Source organism: Symphalangus syndactylus, chromosome 3, assembly GCF_028878055.3.
Source record: "Symphalangus syndactylus isolate Jambi chromosome 3, NHGRI_mSymSyn1-v2.1_pri, whole genome shotgun sequence".
NCBI classification, from domain to species: Eukaryota; Metazoa; Chordata; class Mammalia; order Primates; family Hylobatidae; genus Symphalangus; species Symphalangus syndactylus.
This window is the reverse complement of record NC_072425.2, coordinates 23339429-23352540: the sequence shown is the minus strand read 5'-3', so window position 1 is coordinate 23352540 and position 13112 is coordinate 23339429. Positions and strand designations below refer to the sequence as shown.

Below are 13112 nucleotides of genomic sequence, written 5' to 3'. Positions count from 1 at the left end.
TGTTGGTTGAGCTTGTAACTTTTGGGCCATGTGGCATGACGTTCTTTTGCTGTGAGGGGCTGTATTCCCTCATCACTATACTTTTGCCACACGTTGACTTTAAGCTTCCTAGCAGGTAGTGTGAAAAGGGAAATGTGGCCACTTACACAAGGTCCAAAGTCTAGGAAGGATGACAAACCAATTGCTTAGGAGAAGCAGGACGCTGGTACTGAGATAGGAATAAGGTGCCCCTGGGCCCAGTGGAGGGTTCCAGGGGAAGATGACAGAGCAGAGTGTGAAGAATGCCCTCTGTGACAGCCTTCCCATCACGCCAATCCAAAGAGAGTACACCGCTTCCAAGGAGGCCAAGGCCATGGGAGCTGCATGGCCCACTCTCTGCTAGCCTAGCCTTACCCCTGGAGGTGTTTAGACTATCAAGATACAGACCGTATCTCTACAAAAACAACAATTATAATTAGCAGGCGTGGTGGCACACACCTGTATTCCCAGGTAATTGGGAGGCTGAGGTGGGAGGATTGCTTCAGCCCAGGAGGTTAAGGCTGCAGTAAGCCATAATCACACCACTGCACTCCAGCCTGGGTGACAGAGTGAGATCCTGTCTTTAAAAAAAAAAAAAAAAACACACACACAAAACTATCAAGAGGGTTGGTTCCCCGTCATAAGACTTGATTTTTTGATTTATGGGACTCTGTGAGTACTTTGAGTTTGTGGTCCCTGTAGAAGCCTGGGAACTGAGTCTTTCTCTTAAGCCCTGAGCTGTCTGGAAAGGTACAGTCTCATTCATCTGCCTTCCAGCATCACTAGCTCCAGGGCTCCTCCCTGGAATGGAGGCCTCTGTAACCCTGCCTGGGTGCTCCTGCTCTCAGGATACTGTGCCAGGCTCCGGTGAGGGTCTCAGCGCCATAACCACCGAGTCACTGTCTCAGGCTCTCGGTTCCTTCCAGGCTGTGGTGAGGTCCCTCTGTTTTGGTTTGGCTGAGGTGGTTGAAATGAACAGGACTGCTCCGACCAGCTCACAGAAGGGGAAGTAGATGGCACAAGCACAGGTAGGGCAGCCAGGGAGCAGAGATTCTCTCGACACCCCCAAATCTCCAAATCAGGGTGCCCTGGGATGCAAATGGCAAAAATCCCAAGCTAACCTCCAGCAAAAGAAGGAAGAGGAGGAGGTATTGGCTTATGCTGACTTCAGGTACTGCTGGATCCAGCACTCCATCTTGCTTCCCTCATCTGCCTCCTCCCTGCTCATTCAACCTCTGGCTCATTCCCACCCTCTCAGCTGCCAGTGAGCAGTTTTTCTCTTCTTATCAGTTCTAACCATGGTCCCAGCCAGTCACAAGTCTCACTGAGCCAGATGAGGTACCCAGCCCTTCTCTGAACCAATCACCACAGCCAGGGGGAAAGAATTACACTGATTGCCTAGGTCTGTGTCTCCACCCACTTCTAGGCAACTCAATCCCCTAGACTAAGGTTTTAGGAGTTCCTTAGGGAAAATAGACATCCAGAAGAGAGGCTGATAGGCAGAGACAGATCCATCCTTTCTATCCAGGAAGCCCAATACCGCTGGGCTCCCAGAGCCAGGGAGCTGGTGGGGGGCTGAGGTGGGCCCTGCAGGGCTATGGCATTCTGCTTCTCTCCTGTGCCTTTCCTCTCCTTTCTTTGGTGGCCCTTCTATTTCCCCTCCTAGTTCCTAGTCTGCCAATATGGAGACCCAAGCCACCCCAGGGCCAGGTGACACAAGCTCATGGAGTCAGTCCATCTGGGTTTGAATCCTGGCTCTGTGTTTCTTAGCTGAGGGACTTGGGACACTTCACTTCATCCGTCTGAATCTCATTGTCCTCCCCTGCGAAGTGGGCCAAGGACAGGGCCAGCCTCGTGGGTGGTGGCTGCCAGAGCTTCATGAGATAAGGCATTAAGAACATTTAGCAGAAGCTGCTGTGGAAAACAGTCTGGCGGCTCCTCAAAAAGTTAAACATAGAATTACCATATGATCCAGCAATTCCACTCTTGGCTATAGACCCAAAATAATTGAAAGCAGGGACTCAAATAGCTATCTGCACACCATCATTCATAGCAGCATTAGTTACAACAGCGAGAAGATGGAAATAACTCAAGGTCACCAACAGATGAATGGATAAACACAATATGCTAATATTGACAGGGCTCAGGGCAAGACACCCCCGATATGGCATCTTGGCTTTTTTTTTTTTTTTTTTTTTGAGAAGGAGTCTTGCTCTGTCACCCAGGCTGGAGTGCAATGGCATGATCTTGACTCATTGTAACCTCCGCCTCCCTGGTTCAAGTGATTCTCCTGCCTCAGCCTCCTGAGAAGCTGGGATTACAGGTGGCCACCACCATGCCCAGCTAATTTTTTGTATTTTTAGTAGAAACGGGGTTTCACCATGTTGCCTAGATTGGTCTCAAACTCCTGACCTTGTGATCCACCTGCCTCGGGCTCCCAAAGTGCTGGAATCACAGGCGTAAGCCACTGCGCTAGGCCCATCTTGGCATATTGACTATTTCAAGCTGAAGGAATTTGAGAAATGGCATGTTCAGGAAAGACTTTCTGACCTTTCCCTGATCAGGTCATAAGACCCACTTGTGAGAGGTGCCCTCTCTCTACCCGGAGGAAAGGAGCCTCCTAAACTCTGAAGATGAAAGGATGTCAAGAGGAATCTGAATGAACAGGCCTCGGTAAATTTCCCCCAGCTGATTACACTCAGCTCTTTGTCTATCCCATTCTTCCATGACTTTCTGCTCTTCGTCGAACCTACCATCAAACCAGCCTGGGCAACACAGTGAGACCCCCATCTCTACAAAAACACAAAAATTAGCTGAGTGTGGTGGCACACACCTGTAGTCCCAGCCACTATGGAGGCTGAGGTGGGAGGATCACTTGAGCCCAGAAATTCAAGGCTGTGATGAACCATGAGTGCGCTACTGCACTCCAGCAGACAACAGAGCAAGACTCTGTCTCAAAAACAAAAAATAAAAAACCTAGCATAAAAACAGTCAGGTTTAATGGCTTCTTTGGGTCTTCATTTCTTTATGAAAGCTCCTGTATTACACAGAACTTACATAAAACTCATATGAAATAAATTTATATGCTTTTCTCTTTTTTTTGAGATGGAGTCTTGCTCTGTTGCCCATGCTGGAGTGCAGTGGCACAATCTTGGCTCACTACAACCATTGCCTCACAGGTTCAAGCAATTCTCCTGCCTCAGCCTCCCAAGCAGCTGGGACTATAGGCACAAACACACCACCATGCCTGGCTAATTTTTGTATTTTTATTAGACAGCGTTTCACCATGTTGGCCAGGCTGGTCTCAAACTCCTGACCTTGTGATCCACTCGCCTTGGCTTCCCAAAGTGCTGAGATTACAGGTGTAAGCCACTGCACCTGGCCCTGTTTTTTTGGGACAGAGTCTTGTTCTGTCACCCAGGCTGGAGTGCAGTGGTGTGATCTCGGCTCACTGCAGCTTCTGCCTCCTGGGTTCAAGAAATTCTCCTGCCTCAGCCTCCTGAGTAGCTGAGACTACAGGTGCCCGCCACCACACCCGGCTAAATTTTTATATTTTTGGTAGAGACAGGGTTTCACCATGTTGGCCAGGCTGGTCTCGAACTCCTGACCTCAAGTGATCACCCTGCCTTGGCCTCCCAAAGTGCTAGGATTACAGGCACGAGCCACTGTGCCTGGCCAGTCTCTTAACTTTAACATATATATATATATATATATATATATATATACATACACACACACACACACACACACACACATACACACACACATACACATACACACACACATACACATACACACACACACACACACGCAGACATATAAATTCATCAGGGTTCTCCAGAAAGAACTAGTAGGATACGTGTGTGTGTGTGTATATACATATATATATATGAGTTTATTAGAAAGATAAACTTTCAGTTTAAAAATCAGGAAAGTCCTGGGCAAGGCGGAGTGCTTGGTCACCTGGCCTGCTGCTCAATTCTCTTGGTTTCCCAATTCCACAACTCAGCGGGATATTGGTTTGGTTCAGCTCATTTTTCCTAGCCAAGCCACTCAGGTCACTAACAGACCTGCAAGGGTGTCCTTGGGGCAGGGGCTCGCCCCTGGTAGGGAGTCTAGGGTCACTTGGTGGGGGGGGGGTCCCTTTGAAGGGCCTGTGGGTGAAGCAGAAGCAGAATGGCTTCAGGGTAAGACCCCACCTGGGGAGGTTGGTAGCCACTGACCTCAAAGCTAGCACTTTGGAAAGCAGCCCAGTGGTGAGGGCAGGGGGACATCAGGCTTTCTATCTGCCCGGCTCAAGCCTGTGTTCCTCAGCCAGGTGCGGTGGCACCTGCCTGTGGTTCCATTTACTTTGGAGGCTGAGGCAGGAGGATCACTTGAGGCCAGTTACAGACCAGCCTGGGCAACATGGGGACACCCCGTCTCTACAAATTTTTTTGTAATAATTATCTGAGAATGGTGGTGCACACCTGTAGTCCCTACTACTGGGGAGGCTGAGGTGGGAGGATGATAGGATCCCAGGAGTTTGAGGCTGCAGTGAGCTGCTACACTCCAGTGTGGGGGACAGAGCAAGAGCCTGTAAAAAAAAAAAAAAAAAAAAAGGCCAGGTGTGGTGGCTCATGCCTGTAATCCCAGCACTGGGAAGCTGAGGCCAGAGGATCACTTGAGGCCCAGAGTTTGAGACCAGCCTGGCCAACATGGCAAAACCTTGTCTCTACTAAAAATACAAAAATTAGCCGAGCATGTTTGCAGGCGCCTGTAATCCTAGCTACTTGGGAGGCTGAGGCGGAAAATCGCTTGAACTGAGGCGGAGGTTGCAGTGAACCGAGATGGCCCACTGCACTCCAGCCTGAGCAACAGAGCAAAGACCCTGTCTCAAAAAAAAAAAAAAAAAAAACATGCTCCAATTCGTTTACCGGTCCCTTCTCCCACCCTCCTTTGCCCTGATATCACAACTTTGCCCAGAAAGGACCCAGAGACCCCGCCCCTGTACTTGGGCATGACAGTGCCCTGGTGTGAGGGGGCATCTTCCGCTGACCACCCGACTGACCGCATCTGGTCCCTACTGTACGCTGTGAGTTACAACAGAGACCATGACCATAGGGCCTGCTATGTGCAGGGTGCTCAACAGCCCTCACATAAGTGTCACAACAGTCCTGGAAGGTCCCTCACAAGCGAGGAAACTGAGGCAGGAGCCACGAGATCACTCGCCTGTCTGTGGCTGAGCCAGACTTGAACCTGGTCTGTCTGACTCCAGAGCACGTGCTTTTTCCCACTTCCTGCCCCCCAGAGTCACCCCACTCCGGAATCCAGGCTCTGGGATCCCAGGGCCTCAGGGACGGGGCACCCTCCCCGCCAACCACCGCCCAAGAGTGGGCGTTTCTACAGCCTCCTCCGTGGGCCTGTGACCCCCAGTGCGAGGGGAGGGCCGCTGGGGGCTCTGGAAACCCCCTCTTCCGTGGGTGCGAGGTGAGGAGCTGAGGCGCAGCGCTGGGCTGGGCCCAGGCCAGCTTCGCCCACACGTGGGATGGAGGCAGAAGCGCTCCGGGTGTTCTGCAGGCGGGCGGCTTTCCCACGCCCCTGGCCCCTCACGTCCGCGCATGCTCATGGGATCCTCACGAGGAGCCCGTGAGGTGAGCTCCATTCTTACTCTCTCCCCTGGCAGGAGGCGAGCAGAGGCTCCGGACTCCACAGGTGGCGCGTGGTGAGCAGCCAAGATGAGCTCAGGGAGCCTCTCCAAAGCAGGGGCGCTAACCCGGCCACCTCTCAGGCCCTGGCCCCCCGCTGGCCCTCTCCACCCCTGCCCGGTCCCTAAGGCCACATCTCTCCCTCCTCCTCGGCCAGCTCAGCCCAGGCCGTCCCTCCCTACGCCCGCCAGGGGGAGTGCGAGCTCCTTGCAAAGACCTCAGGAGGCCGCGGGGGAAGGTCGGGACAGGCCAGGCGGGGCGGGAAGCAGGTGGACCTGTGGGGCGGGGACCGGAGGCTCTGGGAGGCAGCCCAGCTTGACGTCCTGGTTCTGCCCAGGCCTCGCCAGGCCCCGGCCCTCCGCAGGCCTCAGTTCCCTTCTCTATAAAATGGGAGGTGGGGCCATCGAGAGCAGAGCTGCTCACCTTTTAAGAGCATGTGAATCACCTGGGAATCTTTTTAAAGGCCGATTCTGATGCAGTGGGTCTGGAGTGGGGCCTGGGAAGCCGCATTTCTAATGAGCTCCCAGGTAAGGTCCATGCTGCTGGATCCTGGATTCATCTCTCTTTTTTTTGTTGTTGTTTTGTTTTTTGAGACGGAGTTTCACTCTGTCGCCCAGGCTGCAGTGCAGTGGCGCGATCTCGGCTCACTGCAACCTCTGTCTCCTGGGTTCAAGTGATTCTCCTCCCTCAGCCTCCCGAGTAGCTGGGATTACAGGCGCCTGCCACCATGCCTGGCTAATTTTTGTAGTTTTAGTAGAGATGGGGGTTTCAGTATGTTGGCCAGGCTGGTCTCGAATTCCTGACCTCAGGTGATCCACCTGCCTCAACCTCCCAAAGTGCTGAGATTACAGGTGTGAGCCACCGCGACTGGCCTCTGGATTCATCTCTAAGGGACCTGCCAGCTCTGATGACAATTTGGTTTTTTGGGTTGAACGAGGAAGACCTGCCCGTGTCCCAAACCCTTCTGAAGAGGTGGCTGTTCATGTGGTCATTAACTTATTCCCTCATTCATTCATTCAACAAGCATCCTCTGAGCCTCTCTCTGTGACAAGTCCCTGCCTGGTGCCAGGGATATAGAAATAGACAAGATCCTGTGCTGCCCTTGAGGAACTCATGGACACAAGAACCAGAGATTAGCACCCAACGTGATCGGTGCTGGGGGAGAAAGAAGCGCAGGGCAGGGGCGCGAGAATACCAGAGGAGCCCCTCACTAGACATGTGAGGAGGTCAGGGAAGGCTTTTGGGGGAGAAGACCCCTCCCCCTCCTTTGTTTTTTATTTTTGAGAAAAGATCTCACTGTCACCCAGCAATCACTGCTCGCTGCATCCTCAACCTCCCAGGCTCAAGCTCAGCCTCCTGAGTAGCTGAGATTACAGGTGAGTGCCACCACACCCGGCTAATTTAATTTTTTTTTTTGTAGAGACAGGGTCTCACAATGTTGGCCAGGCTGGTCTCAAACTCCTGAGCTCAAGGGATCCTCCTGCCTTGGCCTCCCAAAGTGTTGGGATTAAAGGTGTGGGCTCCACCTCCTCTTGATGAATGGGCAGAAGAGCACCAGGCAAAGGCGAGGGGAGGGAAAGGGTTTTCCAGCAGAGGAATGGGCATATTTGAGGCCCTGAGCAGAGAAAGCCAGGCCGTGGGGGTAAAGTGGTTATGCAGTGAGAGGGGCTGCACACAGACACACAAGAACACATAAACCCCTCACACAAAGCAAACACACAAACACACCAGCACATACATACACCCCCTCAGAGGTGCAGATGTGGGTAGGAAGCCGCACCCTGAAAGAGAAGAGAGTTCTTATTCGGGAACTTCAATGAGCTCCGATTGGAGTGGGTTGTTGTAGGATGGTTTCCTTAGCAACCCCCTGCTCTCCTCCCCAAATACTCCGCAAGGATGGCTTCCAGCGCTCCTTCAGCTCCACGGCTGAGGCTCCCCCGGCTGCCAAACTCCAGAGTCTACCCCTGCCTCATCTCCCTTCTCCACTCCTATTCTCAACCCCGGGCCTCCAGCTCTGAAGAACTGACCCCAGGGAGTGTCCTGTCACATACGGGCCCACTCCCATCCCCACCCCTCTCTGCCCCAGTAGCTACCTGCTTTTCCCTACCCCTGGCCCCATGCTGTCCCTCCAGCAACTTTGAGGGGCAGATCTGATTTGCACCTTTGTTTTTGTTTTTGTTTGAGATAGGGTCTTGCTCTGTCACCCAAGCTGTAGTGCAGTGGTGCGATCTAGGCTCACTGCAACCTCCACCTCCCAGATTCAAGCAATTCTGCCTCAGCCTCCCAAGTAGCTGGGACTACAGGCTTGCGCCACCACGCCCGGGTAATTTTTGTATTTTTAGTAGAGATGGGGTTTTGCCATGTTGGCCACGCTGGTCTTGAACTCATAACCTCAGGTGATCCACCCACCTCGGCCTCCCAAAGTGCTGAAATTACAAGTGTGAGCCACTGTGCCTGGCCTAGGCCGCTGGTCTTACTGTTTGTTTTCTATTTGTCCCACTTACACTGTTACTTTTCTCTCTTTTCTTGCCTTCTCTTGCCAGGCTACACCAACGTACCCAGCAAAAAATACTCTTCAAAAACAAAGGTAGCCTCTTCTAGAAGATCTGATTTTATAAAAAGAAAAAGAAAAAAAATTTTTTTAATTCAAGTGAAACCGAGACATTTCATACAAATAAAAATGGAAAGAATTTATCACCAGCACATCCCCATCAAAGAATTAGCAAAGGGTGATTTTCAGGCAGGAGAAAATGGATCCCAGATGGAAACTTGGAGATTTGGGAGGAAATGAAGGCCAATGGAGAGAGAAAATATTTGGTTAATCTAAACAAATATTGTCTGTATAAAACAATAATAATTAGGTCTTGTGGAGTTTGAAATATATAAAGGATTCAAATAGCAGATGGTAACAGATGACAATAGCATCCAAGTCAGGAGGGGGTAAATGGAGTTTTAAGTGGTCTAAGCTTCCTGCATTTCCCTACGAGCAGTGAGAGTTTGTCTGTAGCAGACTTTAATAAGTCAAGGATACGCATTATAATCTTTAGGATAACCACTAAAAGAAAGGAGTACTAACAAATTAATAAAGAAATGACATGGATTAATTAAAAGTACTGTATCAGTCTGGGCTCGGTGGCTCATGCCTGTAATCCCTGCACTTTGGGAGGCCAAGGTGGGCAGATCACTTGAGGTCAGAAGTTCAAGACCAGCCTGGCCAACATAGTGAAACTCCGTCTCTACTGAAAACACAAAAACTAGCTAGGCGTGATGATGGGTGCCTGTAATCCCAGCTACTCAGGAGGCTGAGGCACGAGAATTGCTTGAACCCGGGAGACGGAGGTTGCAGTGAGCGAGATCGCACCACTGCACTCTAGCCTGGGTGACAGAGCAAGACTCTGTCCAAAAAAAAAAAAAAAAAACCCACCAAAACAAACAAACAAAAAAACCCATATCAATCCATAATAAGGTGAGAAAGGAGGGAAAAATATATATTTTTAAAAGAAACTTCAGGGTAATTAAAATGTTCTTAAATTGGACGGTGGGCACACAGTGTCCCACTTCAACCTGATTCATATACCGCACATATATTAAATAATTTTTTTTTTTTCCAGACGGAGTCTTGCTCTGTTGCCAGGCTGGAATGCAGTGGCGTGATCTCAGCTCACTCACTGCAACCTCCAACTCCCTGATTCAAGCGATTCTCCTGCCTCAGCCTCCCGAGTAGCTGGGATTACAGGCACATGACACCACGCCCAGCTAATTTTTGTATTTTTAGTAGAGACAGGGTTTCACCATGTTGGCCAGGATGGTCTCGATCTCCTGACCTCATGATCCGTCCACCTCGGCCTCCCAAAGTGCTGGGATTACAGGTGTGAGCCACCAAGCCCAGTCTAAATAAATATTCTTTTCTCCAAACTCCACAGTTGATAAAAATGTTTAAAAAGCAAAGCAAGTGGCAGAACATTAGGCATATGCAATATGACCTCATTTGTGTGTGTGCGTGTGAATATATAAATATATATATACATGCTATATATATATGTTTTCTTTCTTTCTGTTGAAGAAAATCTGAGCTGGGCATGGTGGCTCATGCTTGTAATCCCAGCACTTTGGGAGGCTGAGGCAGGAGGACTGCTTGATCTCAGGAGTTTGAGACCAGCCTGGGCAACATAGTGGGACCCTGTCTCTACAAAAAATAATAATAAGAAAACTACCTACATATGGTGGTGCGTGCCTGTAGTACCAGTTACTTGAGAGACTGAGGTGGGAGGATCGGTTGACCCAGGGAAGTGGAGGCTGCAGTGAGCCATGATCGCTCTGCTGCACTCCAGCCTGGGTGACAGAGCGAGACCCTGACTTAAAAAAAAAAAAGAAGTCAGAAAAATAATCTGAATCCTGTTTGCCAAAATACAATCAGAGATTGTGGTGGGGACGGAATTCTGCAGGGAAGCTGCCCATGCCTGCCTTTTTCTATAGACTATGGAGTTTGCATGTTATTTTCAGTAAGTATATTATTACTTAATAATTACAAGTCACAAACAGGCCGCAAATATGTTTCCGTTTTGAAAAAATTAATTTGAAACTATGTGATGAGAATAGGATCGATGACTGCCCTGGGGTCCCCAACGCCTGCCGATCCCTTGGTGTCCTCCGCTCTCCCCAGCGCCAGCACCTCCAGCTGAGCGCCCCGACCACCTGCCGTCGTGACCCGCCTCGCCCACACGGTGGCGCTGCGGGGACGGCTCAGCCTCTCCAGGCTCCGAGGGCAGGGGACTGTCGTGGCAGGGAGGGGGCGGCGCGTCTTCGGGAATTGATTGATTTCTTCGGCCTCCCGCCGACAGCCTTACCAGGTGGCATCCGGAGCGCACGCTCGCAGCAAGTCAGTCGCCTCCGTCGGTAGCTCCGGAGCATTCACGCGGTGGTGCCGCCCAGCCCACCTCGCCGCCCGGAGTCAAATGGGCTCGTGTCTCCCGGCGACAAGACTGGATTCCCAGAGCAGGCCTGGAGGGCTCTCATGGCACTTGTTAGGACAGGCTTGGGGCCTGCCTCCAGAGGCCCTTAGGTTCGAATCCTTAGGGGAGTGCAAGCCGTGTTGACCCACCTCACGCGTCAAGGGAACTACAGAGGAGTGAGGGGGGTCTTGCGTGGGTCCCTCTGGGCTGAGGTTGGGTGTTTCTGATCTGTCTCTGAATTCTCCCACATGCAAATCTGAGCAAGCCACTCCCTGCCTAAGACACTCAATGGCTCCCTATCGCCCTCAGGAGAAGGTGCAAGTCCCTAAGCCTGACTCCTGAGGTTCCTTACCACCGCCAACACCCAGTGCTCCATCTCACCTAACCCCTTCATTCCCTTCAAACTGTCAGGCGCTTTCTTACCTCTGAGGTTCCCACAAGCGGTTCCCATTCACTCAAACACCTTTTCACTCCTTTTTCTTCTTGGCTAACTCTGACTCATCCTTCAGACTTATAGTTTAAATGTTGCCTCCTCCCGGAAGCGTCCCCACAGCCTGCCCAGCCCCCAAAGGTCCCCCAGGCTTCCCTTTCTCAACGTCACATGGAGTCTCGCTGTGTCACCTAAGTTGGAGTGCAGTGGCACGATCTCTGCTCACTGCAACCTCTGCCTCTCAGGTTCAAGCGATTCTCCTGCCTCAGCCTCCCAAGTAGCTGAGATTACAGGTGCGCATCGGCTAATTTTTGTATTTTTAGTAGAGACGAGGTTTTGCCATGTTGGCCAGGCTGGTCTCAAACTCCTGACCTCAAGTGATCCTCCTGCCTTGGCCTCCCAAAGTATTGGGATTACAGGCGTGAGCCACCATGCCCAGGCTTCACACTTGATTCTAATGATGGGTTTATTGCCTGCCTCCTTCACTGGACAGTGGCCTCAGGAGGACAGGGGTCTGTCTTCCTGGGTCATTACTGCTCTCTCAGGGCCAGGACCATGCAGCACTCAGCAGGTGCTCCATAAATTGCTGTGTCATGAGCAAATGTTCATGAGCATGCATCTCCTGGTGGCGGGTGCTTGAGGGGTGTGCAAAGACACTCTGTGGCCTGTGGGTGGGTGGAGGTGGCAGGGATGAGGCACTGTTACCACAGCCTGTCTAAGGAACCACTGGGCTTCCCTTGGACTCCTGCTGTCTGGAGAGAAAAACCACAATGACTGGTGGTTGCCAGGCCCCTCCCCAGCACCCAGAGAGTGGCTGGACACAGGCTGACCTCAAGCGGCACCAGAAAGAGATGAGCATGTGGGTCCCTTCACCCAGCCCTGTCTGGCCTCCTCCCTGTGCACGCGGTCACCTCCCAGACTCGATGCCCAGCCTTCATGCCCAGCTGATGATGGACATCGCCTCAAATGTCCTCCAGCATCCTAAAATCATCTGAATTCTCATCTTCCTCAAATCGCTTCACTTCCTGGTTCCCCATCTCAGGAATGGCTCCACCATCTCTCTAGCCACCAGCCCACTTTCCTCCCTCTACCATCACCCACCCATCACCAAAGTCTGGTCTCTAATTGAGGACCCCACCATCTGCTTTGCTAATCTCTCCAGGGTTCTAAGAATAACACCCTCGCCCCACCCCTGAGCCCTCCTGAGCCCCATATCACAGCCAGGCTTATCTACTTTCAGTTCCCCAAATGAGCTGTGCCTGCTCTCTGCTCCTGGCCTCTGTCTGTGCTGTTCCCTCAGCCTGGCCTCCCCATTTTTACCTGGGGAATGTGTGTGCACCCCTCAGGTTTCTGCTTAGACATCCCTTCTTCTAGGAAGTCCTCCGTGATTGGGTGCCCCTCCTTGGGGCTCCCATGGTCACCTGGGCTTCCCTGGTCTCTGCCCTCATCGCACTGTGTTGCTGTTGCTTATCATCTGTCTTCTTGTTGCCAAATCTTGGGTCAGCGGTCAGTCCTCAGCACACACAGCTGCTCAGCCTTGCCTGACCCAGCCGGCCACGCCCTCCTTGCTGAAAGCCCTCCTCCCATGGCTTCCAGGTCACTGCTGTCTCTGAGGTCTCCTCCTGTTGGCTGGCTGCTCCTACTCAGTTCTCTTGGCTGGTTCTTCCTCATCTCCTGCCCCTAATGTTGGTGTCTCCCAGGACTGGGCTGGGACCTCTCCTCTTCTCTGTCTACTCTCCTTCCCTTTGCGCCAGCCTTCAGATGCCTGGGTTTCAATCCCGTTTGCATGCTGACATCCCCTGAATTCTGTCTTCAGCCTGAACCTGTCCTCCGGCTGCTCCTCACCTCTCCACTCGATGTCTAATGGACGCCTCCAGCCCAGCAAGTTCACATCCAGCTCTCCGCTCGAACCCCTTCCTCCACTGACTCCTCTTCTGGGACCCTCATCCTTCTGTTCAGGAAGCCAAAATGCTTGGTGTCATCGTTCACTCCTTTTTCTCACCCCACGTCCAATCTGTCAGGAAA

General features: G+C 51.8%; 1 long non-coding RNA gene across 1 annotated transcript in view; it reads left to right on the top strand.

The window, feature by feature from the left end:
- Positions 1–9128, top strand: part of LOC129478945 (uncharacterized) — a 53876-nt gene extending 44748 nt beyond the window's left edge. The window contains exons 3-4 of the long non-coding RNA XR_010119989.1: positions 2583–2691; positions 8249–9128. This is a non-coding gene — a long non-coding RNA (uncharacterized lncRNA). The remainder of the gene's footprint in view (positions 1–2582; positions 2692–8248) is intronic.
- Positions 9129–13112: the final 3984 nt, after the last annotated feature.